A 12,916-nucleotide genomic window follows, 5' to 3' on the forward strand; every position below is an offset into this window, starting at 1 on the left:
TCCGGGTCGGCGGTCGGTCCGGGCGTCACTTCAGGAGCTACGGCCAAGGTGCGTCTTGGGTGGGAGAGTTCAGCCAACACCGGTCTTGGCTGCGACTGCCGCCGGTACTGGCATTCCTCCCATTCCAGTTCTTGCTGCCATTGAGCAGCCTCTTGTGAGGTAGGCATCCGGGTTACGCCAACTGCAAAGAGGCCCCGGCATCCCACCTCTCGCATAAACCGGACCTTCTCCCCCGGATACAGCGTGTGCAGGCGCTGGGGTAGGCCTTCAACGTCCAAGTTCACTCTATTATAAAAATAGTCATCGCCGGTCTCCTCATCTTTGATAAAGCCGTAGCCCTCCTTTTGGTTGAATTTCACCACTATTCCGGTGGTGCACTGCTGTTCAAACTCCTCACTCCGGGAGCTGGCCATCATTTCCCGGGCCACGGTCTCGGCAAGCAGTCGCTCCTGTACCGGGTCCGGTTCTGGGGACGGAGACTTCCTTTGAGGTAGGGGAGACGGCTGGACTGGGTCCCAGAAAAAGCCCCAGTTGTCCCGTTCCAGCTTCCGGGCGTATGAATCTTCCGGAGCTTGTACTGGAACAGGTGTCGACGGTCCCACCGCGACTGGCGGGGGTGTCTCCAGGTCTGGGTATGGGTATGGGGTTCCCAGGGGCCGATTCCCTGACGGCAGCCGAGCGGTATATGTCGCCCGGACCTCAGTCGTGGTCTCTCCGGTCACAGCGTCCCACGTTGTGACCCAGGTCACTTTGGTCGGGCGCTCTTGTCCTCCTGGTACAGCCGGCATGTTGATAGGCACCGCTTCCGCAGCTGCAGCCGCAGACTGCTTAGGACGTCCTCGGCTCAGGTTAGTGGCTGCCAGCGCGGCCACCATCTCTTGTTGCTGTCTGGAGGTCTCCATCTCAGTAGCAATTGGCAACTCTAATAATGGCGACGGAGTCAGTGGAGAAGCTGGAGGAAGTGGAGGCGGGCCTATTTTTCCCGCTCTTGGGTATACTCCACCCCCAGTCTCACACATCAGGTCGACTCGGGACTTTTTCTCGGGAACACCGCCCATTTCACATATCGTCATCCGTGCCCTGGGACCAGCACCTCCCCTCTTTGGGCGGAGTACTCCGAACTTCATTTTCGGCACCGGCCAGCCCCAGGCTCTTCTTTTGGCGCCAACTTTTCGCGCGCTTTCTGCATCTTCACAGACGACAGCCATCTTGCCGCCATCTTGTGCCCGGTCCAACGCTGCAGGCACTGCTTCTGTTTCCCACCATGGGATCGGGAATCTTCTCCAATAGTCCGGATCTTGGGCCCTAGGCACCACCTGGTCTCCTTCTTCTTGGAGCGGGACCCCTTGCATAAGATCCGGATCCTGCCGACTACGCCACATGTAACGAGGTGCCAGGGGTGCCCCGGGGCTTGTAGTTGTGGCCCTTGCTATCAGGCTTACCCCTGGTTCCGCCGTCACTTTGGGGACAGGAGATGTCATGGTGGGGCAGAATGTGGTGGTGCAACGGTCGGCCGACATATAAACACTCTTCAGACGTGTTTCAGTGAAATCAGCAAGCATGTTTTTATTGTTCACCGCTTCTTCACACAACCGGCAGATATGCAGATATAGATGACACTGCTTTAGCTGGGGGAAGCCTGACCTTGGCGTCTTCTCCAGTGGGGATGTGCCCGGCTACTCTACTTCACCCGGCTCCCACTATTGGCTACCCACAAACCGGACCCACACCGGTCTGATTCGCTCTTGAGATTCTGCCCGCTCCTTTACTCTCCGGCTTCTCCTTTATCCAGCTCCCACACTCTGCCCCTGCTCTGCTTCTTCTCTCCCGTCCCACAGCCAACTGCCTTCTGATCTCACACTTTTCTTAACAACCCTTCTCTTCCCTCCCCTTGCTTCTGCCGGCTCCTCCTTTCCACTGTGGTGACAGCCGTCCCACCCGGCCACTAGGGGGTACCCTGAACCAATATACATACATATAATAAAAACATTTTTATTAAACAGCATCAACATTCCGGGCTCCTTTGTAAGGGGTCTGCCCACTCCCTACAGCAGAACCTTCTTCCAAGGTGGCCAGAGAACAAATGAGTTTGTATCTTCAGCAAGGAATGCTGGAAAGACACCTCAATTTAAACCTGAAGCGGCATAGCTACAAAGTAGCTGCTGCACCATTCAGCAAGGAACTGCTAGAAACCAAACAGACATTAACTCCTGATGTACTGAAAGAAATGAAACCATATTTAAATGAAGAGTTCCAGATGGAAATAAGGGACCCCAACTCAGAATTCATCCTAGTCTTCAAAAATAGAGAGATGACAGTGACACCATGCTTGGGAGGTTGATCTGGAAATTTACCCTAATTTCCATGCAAAGCATCTTGGCAGCTGGGCAAGTCGGAGCCTCAGCTCCTCCATACGTTTTCTATGGGATTACGGTCTGGATACTGGCTTGGCCAATCCATAACCTTAATGTGCTTCTTTTTGAGCCACTACTTTGTTGCCTTGGCTGTATGTTTTGGGTCATTGTCATGCTGGAAGACCCAGCCACAACTTATTTTTAATGTCCTTGTGGAGGGAAAGTGGTTGTCACTCAGGATTTTACGATATATGTCTCCATCCATTGTCCCATTGATGCGGTGCAGTTGTCCTGTGCCCTTAGCAGAGAAATACTCTCAAAACATAACGTGTCCACCTGAGGATGGTGTTCTTTGGGTCATAGGCAGCATTTCTCTGGATTGTACATGGCTGGGTCACCACTCAAGTTTCTGTAGTGTAGTGGTTATCACGTTCGCTTCACACGCGAAAGGTCCCCGGTTCGAAACCGGGCAGAAACACTTTTTTTTTTTAATTTTGCATATACGGTATCCAATGTTCTGCCCATAATTAACATTACAAATAAGAGGAGAAACTTTGTGATTGATTTATTTATCCATCCATGCAAAACCCTGATGACATTCGTACCATTTTTTTTTTTATATGAAAAAACACAGATGTCTGAATGAGGACTAAAGGAAATAACTATATTTGTAATTATTTATGGCCCATGTGTCACACTTGCCAGGTATGACAAAAGTGGCGGGGGGCGTTCAGACCTACGAGTGTCAGATGCACAACAAAACATAAGAAACCAAGGGGACATCGGAGACACAATAACAGTGGGGGGCCGTATAACTAGTGAGATGGGATGGTGGGACACCTCCTTTCCTCACCTGAGCTATCCTTATTCTCCTAGCCAGTCCCTATACAGTCTCCACAACTGTCGCCAAGCAGCACCTTGAGACCCTGAGAAGACTCTATAGATGCCCTGACTAGTGAGAGGCAGGAGAGGTACACTAGACCCCACCACTGTACTAACAAATCACAAGGTGAGGTGGGAAAAGCAACAAAAGGATAAATCCTAAGAGCAGGAAACCTTCACAGCAGAACCTTTCTCCAAGGTGGCCAGAGAACAAATGAGTTTGTATCTTCAGCAAGGAATGCTGGATAGACACCTCTATTTAAACCTGAAGGGACATGGCTACAAAGTAACTGCTGCACCATTCAGCAAGGAACTGCTGGAAACCAAACAGACATTAACTCCTGATGTACTGAAATAAATGAAACCACATTTAAATGAATAGTCTCAGATGGAAATAAGGGACCCCAACTCAGAACTCATCACAAGTCTTCTGGGAGGTTTATCTGGAGATTTACCCTAATTTCCATATCTGCTTCAGTTTGAACAGCTGAAAATTTTGTCTTTGGACCATACAGTCCCAAAAAGTTTACGCTCGGGGGTTAGGAATGTTTTTATTAATTAATTGGACACTAGCGCTCTAGAAACAGATGGGCCAGGTAGGTGTAACATGACAAAGATAGTTAAATATACTGTTGGGAGGGAATTATAAATAGCACCCGCTGGTTGTTCCATAGGGAGTTCTCTAGAACCACAGCTTGAGGGCAGGGATGTTGATAGGAAGCCGCTGGTAGAAGACAGGATCCACGTATCCCCTGTCCAGAGTAGAAGACACTAACAGAAATAGATAAATACTACTGCGCTACCTAATGGGGGGAGGTTTTACATGGATCTAGATATGTTATGAATGTAAAAAAAGAGGTAAGAAACACATCTAAAACATTTTATAAATTTTATTTAGTAAAAACATAAATATATTTAAAAAATCAGAAGACAGCGTCAAGATCCAGGTATCCAGGCACGGATAACAATGAAGGGTGGTACATATGTGACTGGATCTGTATCGAGCCTAAAAAGGGGAAGGAAAAATGACTGTAAGTGTTAACTAACACTGGTTGTGGTGGGAAGTGGTAACTAACAAACTAAAAATACAGGTCCTGCAGAAGAGAAAGGATGTCAGCTCGAGGGGGATGATGGAGAAGGAGATGGCTCGCCCCACCAGTGTGAGGTAAAAGACGCCGAAAATTAAAGAGTATAAACTAGTTAGTCGGATAAGGCCAAAGAGATGTAGATAAGAATGGTTAACTAAGCAGAAAGCATACTGGTCAATATCCTGTAGGGTTCCTGGTGGAAATTGATAATGCTTAGAGGGTACCCTAGAGATGAAAGAGCGATCAAAGATGGCTGTGTTAGAGCCTATGGTTAAAAAACTCCTAACTCTAAAGTATAATACGCTAGCAACGTTATAAAAAAAGTGTGAAAAATTGTAAAAATTGTTAAAACTATATAAAAAAATCTACATGTATTTAAGAAATATGAAATGAAATGAGAAAAGAAAAAAAAAATATATATATATATTCTAGAATCACTGCGTTGAGAAACACGTGATGGTGCTCCGCGGTGCTGGATGTTGATCTCCCTAAGGTCAACCATCCTTACATATATAATTATATATATATATATATATACACACACATATATAGGAAAAAAAAATCTATGATAGATAAATAGGAAAATCTGGATACCTGAACTGTTGCTTGTCTCAAAGTATGTCCTGGCAGAGGGTAGTATTGATAGCACGCTATTGGTACCATCCCTTATCCATTCATTGCTCGCTTGGTACTTCCTTGTACCTAGCATGCCACAATCACAAGGACTGACCATGCCCCTCTGATCCTTAAATTAGAGCCCATAGTAGGACATAGAACACATTCAGCAGGAGATACAATAATTATCTCCTCCAATAACTGAGAAACAATAGAGAAGGCTCTAGCTAACTACTTTATAGAAGATGATGAGGAGATGTATGGCCACTAATTCTATAGAATGCCTGCAAAGCGGTTCTCCAAGGTGCTTTGATACAAGTAGCCTCTAGATTCAAGAGGGAAAAAAAATAAAAAAAATGAAGAAATGACTGATAATGTACACTCTTTAATCCTGGCCACCAATCTACTCCTCCCTTCTACACAATCGAATTCTGGACCTTAGAATGAAACTATAATCCCACCTACCCAGTGACTATGATAAGATCATGAGAAATAACAAAAAAACTATTATACCTCAAATAATAAGTGATGTCGAAGAGAGTAAGAATGCAAAAAAACAAGCTTTTATTACTGTACTTTTGGATTATAAGAAGCACTTTTCCGCCCAAAAATTTTGCATTGATGTCTCTGAATTGTACATGGCTGGGTCACCACTCAAGTTTCTGTAGTGTAGTGGTTATCACGTTCGCCTCACACGCGAAAGATCCCCGGTTCGAAACCGGGCAGAAACACATCTTTATATATATGACCTTACATTTCTTAAAATGTAGCCCTCAACTGCATTTAAATAGTAGAACAAATTTTGTGCAAAGTACCATATGTACTGTTCATAATTAGCATTATAAAATATAAGATAAGCTATGTAATTTATATATTTATTCATCCCTATTATCACATTCACCTCACATGCGAAAGGACCCCGGATCGAAACCAAACAGGAACACAACTGCTTCCAATGATAGAGCAGGTGGACTGTACAGAAAATGTCCTAAAAATAACACATTGATATATAAAATAAAACCTCTAATAAAGACCTTTCATTTGCTATTAAAGTGTTTTTAACCTATGTCATTGTTGTTCCTGCTCCTCATCAGGCCGTGTGTGACAGAGTGGCAGCCCCTACAGACCCTCCCTGGTGGTCTAGTGGTTAGGATTCGGCGCTCTCACCGCCGCGGCCCGGGTTCGATTCCCGGTCAGGGAAGTTTTGGTAAATATTTTTATTGCTTATGACAGTGTTTTTAGTTCAGCTTCATAAATAGATATACTATTGTATGTTTAGGCAGCTAAGACTTGGATCAGTGTTTGTATTTAAGGTATTACTTTACTTTAATTCTTGTAAAACGACAGACATGGAGACATTAGTGAGAGCGATTATATTCTAATACTGAAATCCATTTACTAGATATAGGAACAGTCACAGGGTTTTGTCACATCCTCCCAAGAAGCCATCATTTGCACATATAACGCAGACAACAACTGCTTCAATTACCAAACAAATCGTAAAGGAAAGGTCATATACACGTAGTCTTATATTCAAAATTTCCTTTATTTTTAAAGGGAACCTGTCACCAGATTTTTCCATTATTAGTTGCGACCACCACCAGTGAGCTCTTATATACGGCGTTCCAGAATCCTGTATATAAGAGCCCAGGCCGCTCTGTAGAATGTAAAAAACACCTTTATTATACTCACCCGCGGGCCAGTCCAGTCCGATGGGTGTCGTTGCTCACGGGTCCGCCGTTTCTTCTCTGCTGCGATTGCTGTTCTCCTTCTTCTGAGCCCAGTGTGAATGACTCATCCTACATCATCCACACAAGCCAGCATTGCGGTCCTGTGCACGTGTGTTTATTTACTTTCACTTACAGATTAGTAATGGGGGGTTTCATAGATGCCTTCCATTACTAATTTAAGGCTTAGTGGCAGCTGTTAGCTGTTATTAACCACTTATTACCTTGAATGCCACCGCATCAAGGCAATCAGGAAGAGTCAGGTGAAGTGTGACAATCCTGAATAGCTGCAGACTGCTATCTTTAGGCAGTGGGGACCCGATAAACATGGAACTCCCCAGCCTGAGAATACCAGCCCGCAACTGTTAAGCTTTAACTTGCCTGGGTATCAAAATTTGGGAGAGCGCTCACCGGTTTTAACATTTTATTTTTTAAAAAGCCGCATCTGATTCCTCTTATTTTGATACACAGCCAAGATAAGAGTACTGGTGAGGGCTGCAGCCTGTAGCATTGGGTTTGATTTATGCTGGTATCAATAAATGGGGGGACCCTACACCAATTTTGTTTGCTTATTTATTTATTTTATACCACAATAGTCCTACAGTCAGGGTCTGTGATTCCAACCAATCTCAGACGCTGTCTGGGGACGGGGTTTGACTGCAGCCAATCAGAGATGCCGGCGGGTGGGGAAGCCAGTGACTATGGATGAGGAATATTAGTGACAGCAGAAGTACAGCCACAGGAGCTGTTACAGCCACGCCGGAGACTCGGTAAGTATGTCCTGCTTTATTTTCTTTCTTTTACAGCCCTCCTAGACCATTTTACAACACATAAGTTTGGCCTCCCATTGAATTCAATGGGCTGGTTATGTTCGCCAAACTGTTTGGCCGACACCGGGAGGCTCGGTAAAGATTAGCAAACCAAACTTTGAAAGGTTTGCTCATCTCTAGTTTCCAATACAAATTATGTGTACTGCACACACTGATACAGTTAAGCATTGTGATAGCACCAGGTGAGCATATCCAAGCAAGGGGCCTGGGGCAACCACCCTCTCCGACCCTCCATTAGCTACACTACATGTTAGAATGTCCATAAGCCTTTATTATTATATTATTATAAGTCCATTTTGCTCGAGTCCCCAAATTGTGTCAACATAAAGGAAATAAATAATCCATCATGATATGTAGTCCATCCATGGGGATGTGGTGGAACATATCTCTCCTCCCTGGGTCCACTCATGGGAGGATTTCTTCATTACACATACACACCGACCCCTACCCCCTTCATCTATGGGATCTGATATATTACACCACTGGCGTACACAGACAGAAAACTGCCTCTTCTATGGGCCCTTTGCGGCCCAAGAGCTAATCAAAAAACACAATTTCTCCTGCTTTGGAGGTAGAAATAGGCCCCTTCACCTCTTGGACCCCTGTTTGGTTGCACCAATGATATGTCCACAAAATTACACACATGATATGAATCTTTTGTGAAGGATGTTACAGTCACAGCATGTCACTCATTTGCTGTGCAGCCATATGCTTCCACTAGACTGCCCTCTGAATTACCATAGTAAAGGTGGTGTGTGTGGTGGAAGTCAAGACCTAATTGTTTTGAGAGTTGCATTTACATTTCACAGGGTCTATTAGAGATTCGGGAGTCAGTGGAAGATATGATGACTTAGATATTACATTTTACACAATACATATAAATTACAAAGGCCGATCTTCACTTCTCTACCCGTTCTTTTTTTACATGACGTTTTTAATGTTTGTTAGGAGAAATATCTACTCTACGTTCTTACACATTTTCTTTCTGTTTTTGCCATGAGTTTTTTGCTGCTTTTAATGCTTTTTTGTTGTCCAGGTTTTTGCAGCAGAAATTTGACATTTGAGCCTCTGAAGTTTTCTTTTACAAGACCGCATCAGGAAAAAGCAGACGTCGTTCTTACCTGGAGCAGCTTCGGAGTTGATTTTGTGGTCGTTTTCATAAATGTATAAACCTATTTTCAGCTGTAATCTCGTGTTATCTGAAACATCTCAGCAGGATTACTTATAGAGGACCTATCACTTTCTATCACTTTCTCCAAAAATTTAATAAACACCTTGTAAAATGGCTGAGCTTCCTTTCTATCTTTCTCCTTCTATTTTCCATTTTGTGCTGTCTCTCCATTGCAGATATATTTACATATAGGCCAGGGCCACACAGGGATTACTGCGATCCCCTCGCATGACACTTGGCTTACGCTGGCAGCAGAGCAGAGCCGAGTGTCATGCGAGTGTCACTGCGACTGAGGTCTGATCGTACAAACGAACCTTAGCTACGGGGAACGGACCGGCACTGAGGAGATGAGGGCCAGAACTGAGGAGGGGCGGGCCAGCACTGAGGAGGGGCGGGCCAGCACTGAGGAAGGGAGGACCGGCACTGAGGAGGGGAGGACCGGCACTGAGGAGGGGAGGTCCGGCACTGAGGAGGGGAGGACCGGCACTGAGGAGGGGAGGACCGGCACTGAGGAGGGGCGGGCCAGCACTGAGGAGGGGAAGGCCGGCACTGAGGAGGGGAGGACCGGCACTAAGGAGGGGAGGACCAGCACTGAGGAGGGAAGGGCCCGCACTAAGGAGGGGTGGGCCAGCGCTGCGGAGGAGAGGGCCAGCACTAAGGAGGAGAGGGAGGGATTTATCTCCCTCTCTCCTCCATAACCGGCTATTGTAATTCTCGCCCTGCACTCGCGGCACACTGGTGTAGTGCATTGCAATTTTTCTCTCGCCCCATAGATTTGAATGGGTATGAGAGAAAACAGTATCGCATTGCACCCGCAGCATACTGCGATAGTTTTCTCGGTCCGATTAGGGCTGAGAAAATAATCGCTCGTGGATGCGGGGACATAGGTTAAAATTGGTCTGAGTGGAATATGATTTTTTTTATCACACTCCACTCGCACTGATTTTCATGCCGTGTGTCTTAGGCCTTATTCCTTTTGGTGCGCAGTATGTGAAATCTCTGTACGTTTCTCCAGAGTCTTCTCTGAGCATGTGTGATTTCACCCCTCCACCCAGACGCTTCAAAACACATGATTGGTGGAGTCTGGGAGGTTTAGGGGATAGCGCTGTACGCCCCAAAAGAAGGTTCTGAAGGAACTCCCAGTTAAACTACAAGTAGAGATTTCCCATACCGGACCTAAATAACAACAAATGTAAATATCTCTGCAATGGAGAGACACACACTGCAAAATGTAAGAGTGGCAGAATTTTTGGAGATCAAATATTTTATAAAATATTTAATGCAATCCTTTGGAGCGTACAGGACGGTGCATTATCCCAGCTTCATTCAGAAATCCAACCACACATGGCAGTTTCTGTAGTGTAGTGGTTATCACGTTCGCCTAACACGCGAAAGGTCCCCGGTTCGAGACCGGGCAGGAACACATTTTTATATATATATGACCTTACATTGCACAAAATGTAGCACTCAACTGCTTTTAAATAGCAAATAACAAACTACTAAACTATGGTAGACAATATACCATTGCACTACTAACTGCCCAAGAACTATAACAGGCTACATAATAAGGCTACTTTCACACTTGCGTTGAACGGTATCCGTTGCATTGCGTTGTGTAACGGATGCAACGGATGTGTTGCATATAGTGACACAACGGATGCAACGGATGCTGCAAAACAACGCAATTCGTTTTGATTTTTTTTTTTTTTTTTTCCCGGTTTTACCAGCGGCAGACTATAGTGAACGATCAGCTGATCGTTCCCTGCAGCCGGCCGCTGGGTGATCAGCTGATTGCTCCCAGTAGCCGGCCGCCGGGTGATCAGCTGATCGCTCCCGGCCGCCGGGTGATCAGCTGATCGCTCCCGGCTGCCGGGTGATCAGCTGATCGCTCCCTGCAGCCGGCTGCCGGGTGATCAGCTGATCGCTCCCGGCCGCCGGGTGATCAGCTGATCGCTCCCGGCCGCCGGGTGATCAGCTGATCGCTCCCTGCAGCCGGCCGCCGGGTGATCAGCTGATCGCTCCCTGCAGCCGGCCGCCGGGTGATCAGCTGATCGCTCCCTGCAGCCGGCCGCCGGGTGATCAGCTGATCGCTCCCTGCAGCCGACCGCCGGGTGATCAGCTGATCGCTCCCTGCAGCCGGCCGCCGGGTGATCAGCTGATCGCTGTCACTTGCCGGCGCCCGGGCATGCCGGCGGGCGGGCGCTCAGCTGAGCGCTGTGACTTGCCGGCGGCCGGGCATGCTGGTGGCCGGTCATTCAGCTGAGCGCTGTCGCTTGCCGACGGCCGGGCGCTCAGCTGAACGTTCGGCCACCGCGAGCCAAAATAAAGTTTGATTTAAAAAAAAAAAAAAAAGAGCATGCGCAGTGAAATCCAGAGGATTCCGCTGCTCAAAATAACGTTACATGCTGCGTTCCTCCCGCTGGGCGGAAGCAACGGAGCGTCGCCCAGCGGAAGCAACGCAGCTCCTTTTGGTACAATCCGTCAACCATACAAGTCTATGGGAAACAGCGGAATCCGTTAACGGATTCCGCTGTTTCCCAAAAGGGCGGATTGTAACGGAAGGAAAATAACGCAAGTGTGAAAGTACCCTAAAGGATTACTCAGAATAAAAGGTACCTATCAGCAAAGTAAGGAGATAGGATACAAATGTATATATGCTCCTATTAGTAAACGTAATTAAAGTGTCTATCAGTAGGGGGTGCTATTCAGTTATAGTCAGGGAACTAATCCTATATAAGAAAACACTTTAACCATGTGTCCACAGGGGGCTCTGTAGATTATGTCATCTAAACTAACAAACACCAAACTACTAATTTACTTAGTGGTGGTGTTATGTGGGGATCCACCATATAGTGCCTCAACCCAGACGCACGTTTCGATAGTCTTCTTCAGGGATCCGTGTACTACACTGTGGAGGCTCAGAGAGATTCACACACTTAGCGCAACAAGGAAGGCCTCCAACCCACCTGGCAAGGTGAATCCCCTCCATGCTTCCAGGCTGACCGGACCCTCATCTTCTGGACCAGACTCCTGGACCTGTAATAACATCTGCCAAGTAAAAGTAAAGGAAACTACAGCACTGTGTTGTCCAGTTATTACCGGCGTCCTCAGTCCTGCATCCCAATATTAAATCACAAGGACTAGTACTCCCAACAACCCTGGGCTTAGCTCTGCCTGTGGAGAGCTGCATCAACCGAGCTGCGCTTCTATCTGCCCCAGGAGATACCTCCCGCTGTGACGGCTCCTGTATTAGTCACAAACCACAGGCGGGCCTGGCCGCTGTGACATCCCAACCCCTCTAAGCGCGTTTTGGCGCTGTGCCTTTAAAATACAATGAACTATATGAAAAAGTGGAAAAAAATGGAATATGCATAAGTGCTATGAATAATAGGAATATAAGAGATGTTTAGCCATTGTATTGATCAGTGCAAAAGAGCGCCAAAACCAACGCCAAGGTAATCTTTATTTTTGGGGTCCCTAGCCTATATGTAACCTCTCCTGCAATTAAAAAAAACTTGCTCTGTATGGGAAGCAAAGGACCAAGCTATATATGTGAAATAAGACACATGGCTGTGGGTGGGATAGTGTTCTCAGATAAAAAGTGCATACATCCAGAATGTATGTCTGCAACACCAATGGTGTGAACATGGTGCAAGACTCAAAAAACATAACTATACAATATGATAAAGAGTTGAGATTACCTTGGCGTTGGTTTGGGGTTCTTTTGCATTGATCAATACAATGGCTAAACATCTCTTATATTCCTATTATTCATAGCAGTTATGCAGATACCATTTGTCATGTTTTTTCACTTTTTCAGATAGTCCATTGTATTTTTCAGTCTAGTATTCCCATAGCAGTTTTGCTTTTCATCATTCACATATACATTGTGACTTGTGTGCAGGTCTTTATCCTATTGCATTGGCAACATTCAACCTATCTAGGATGGTGAGGGACACCAGGGACCAGCAGTGGGTTTGGTCAGGGGGTCTCCATATCCCACTTCCTTAGACACAGGGATCCCCTTACCTTACCATTCACCGCTTGCTTGGTACTTCCCCATACCTAGCATGCCACTATCACAAGGACTGACCATGCCTCTCTGATCCTTACATTAGAACCCCCTAGTAGGACACAGAACACATTTAGCAGGAGATGCAATAATTATCTCCTCCAATAACTGAGAAACAATAGAGAAGGCTCTAGCTAACTACTTTATAGAAGATGATAAGGAGATGTATGGCCACTA

General features: G+C 46.2%; 1 long non-coding RNA gene and 2 other non-coding genes across 3 annotated transcripts; all 3 read left to right on the forward strand.

Annotated features, from left to right (window-relative positions):
• Positions 1-4,341: 4,341 nt before the first annotated feature.
• On the forward strand, positions 4,342-8,687 carry LOC142302013 (uncharacterized). Its single transcript, XR_012752917.1, has 3 exons — positions 4,342-4,401; positions 6,034-6,146; positions 8,533-8,687. It is a non-coding gene; the product is annotated as an uncharacterized LOC142302013 (long non-coding RNA).
• TRNAE-CUC (transfer RNA glutamic acid (anticodon CUC)) lies at positions 6,069-6,140 on the forward strand. The gene has a single exon. It is a non-coding gene; the product is annotated as a tRNA-Glu (tRNA).
• Positions 8,688-10,017: 1,330 nt separating the features above from the next.
• TRNAV-AAC (transfer RNA valine (anticodon AAC)) lies at positions 10,018-10,090 on the forward strand. The gene has a single exon. It is a non-coding gene; the product is annotated as a tRNA-Val (tRNA).
• The last annotated feature ends 2,826 nt before the right edge of the window (positions 10,091-12,916 follow it).

The sequence above is a fragment of the Anomaloglossus baeobatrachus genome, chromosome 4 (genome assembly GCF_048569485.1).
Source record: "Anomaloglossus baeobatrachus isolate aAnoBae1 chromosome 4, aAnoBae1.hap1, whole genome shotgun sequence".
Lineage (NCBI taxonomy): Eukaryota > Metazoa > Chordata > Amphibia > Anura > Aromobatidae > Anomaloglossus > Anomaloglossus baeobatrachus.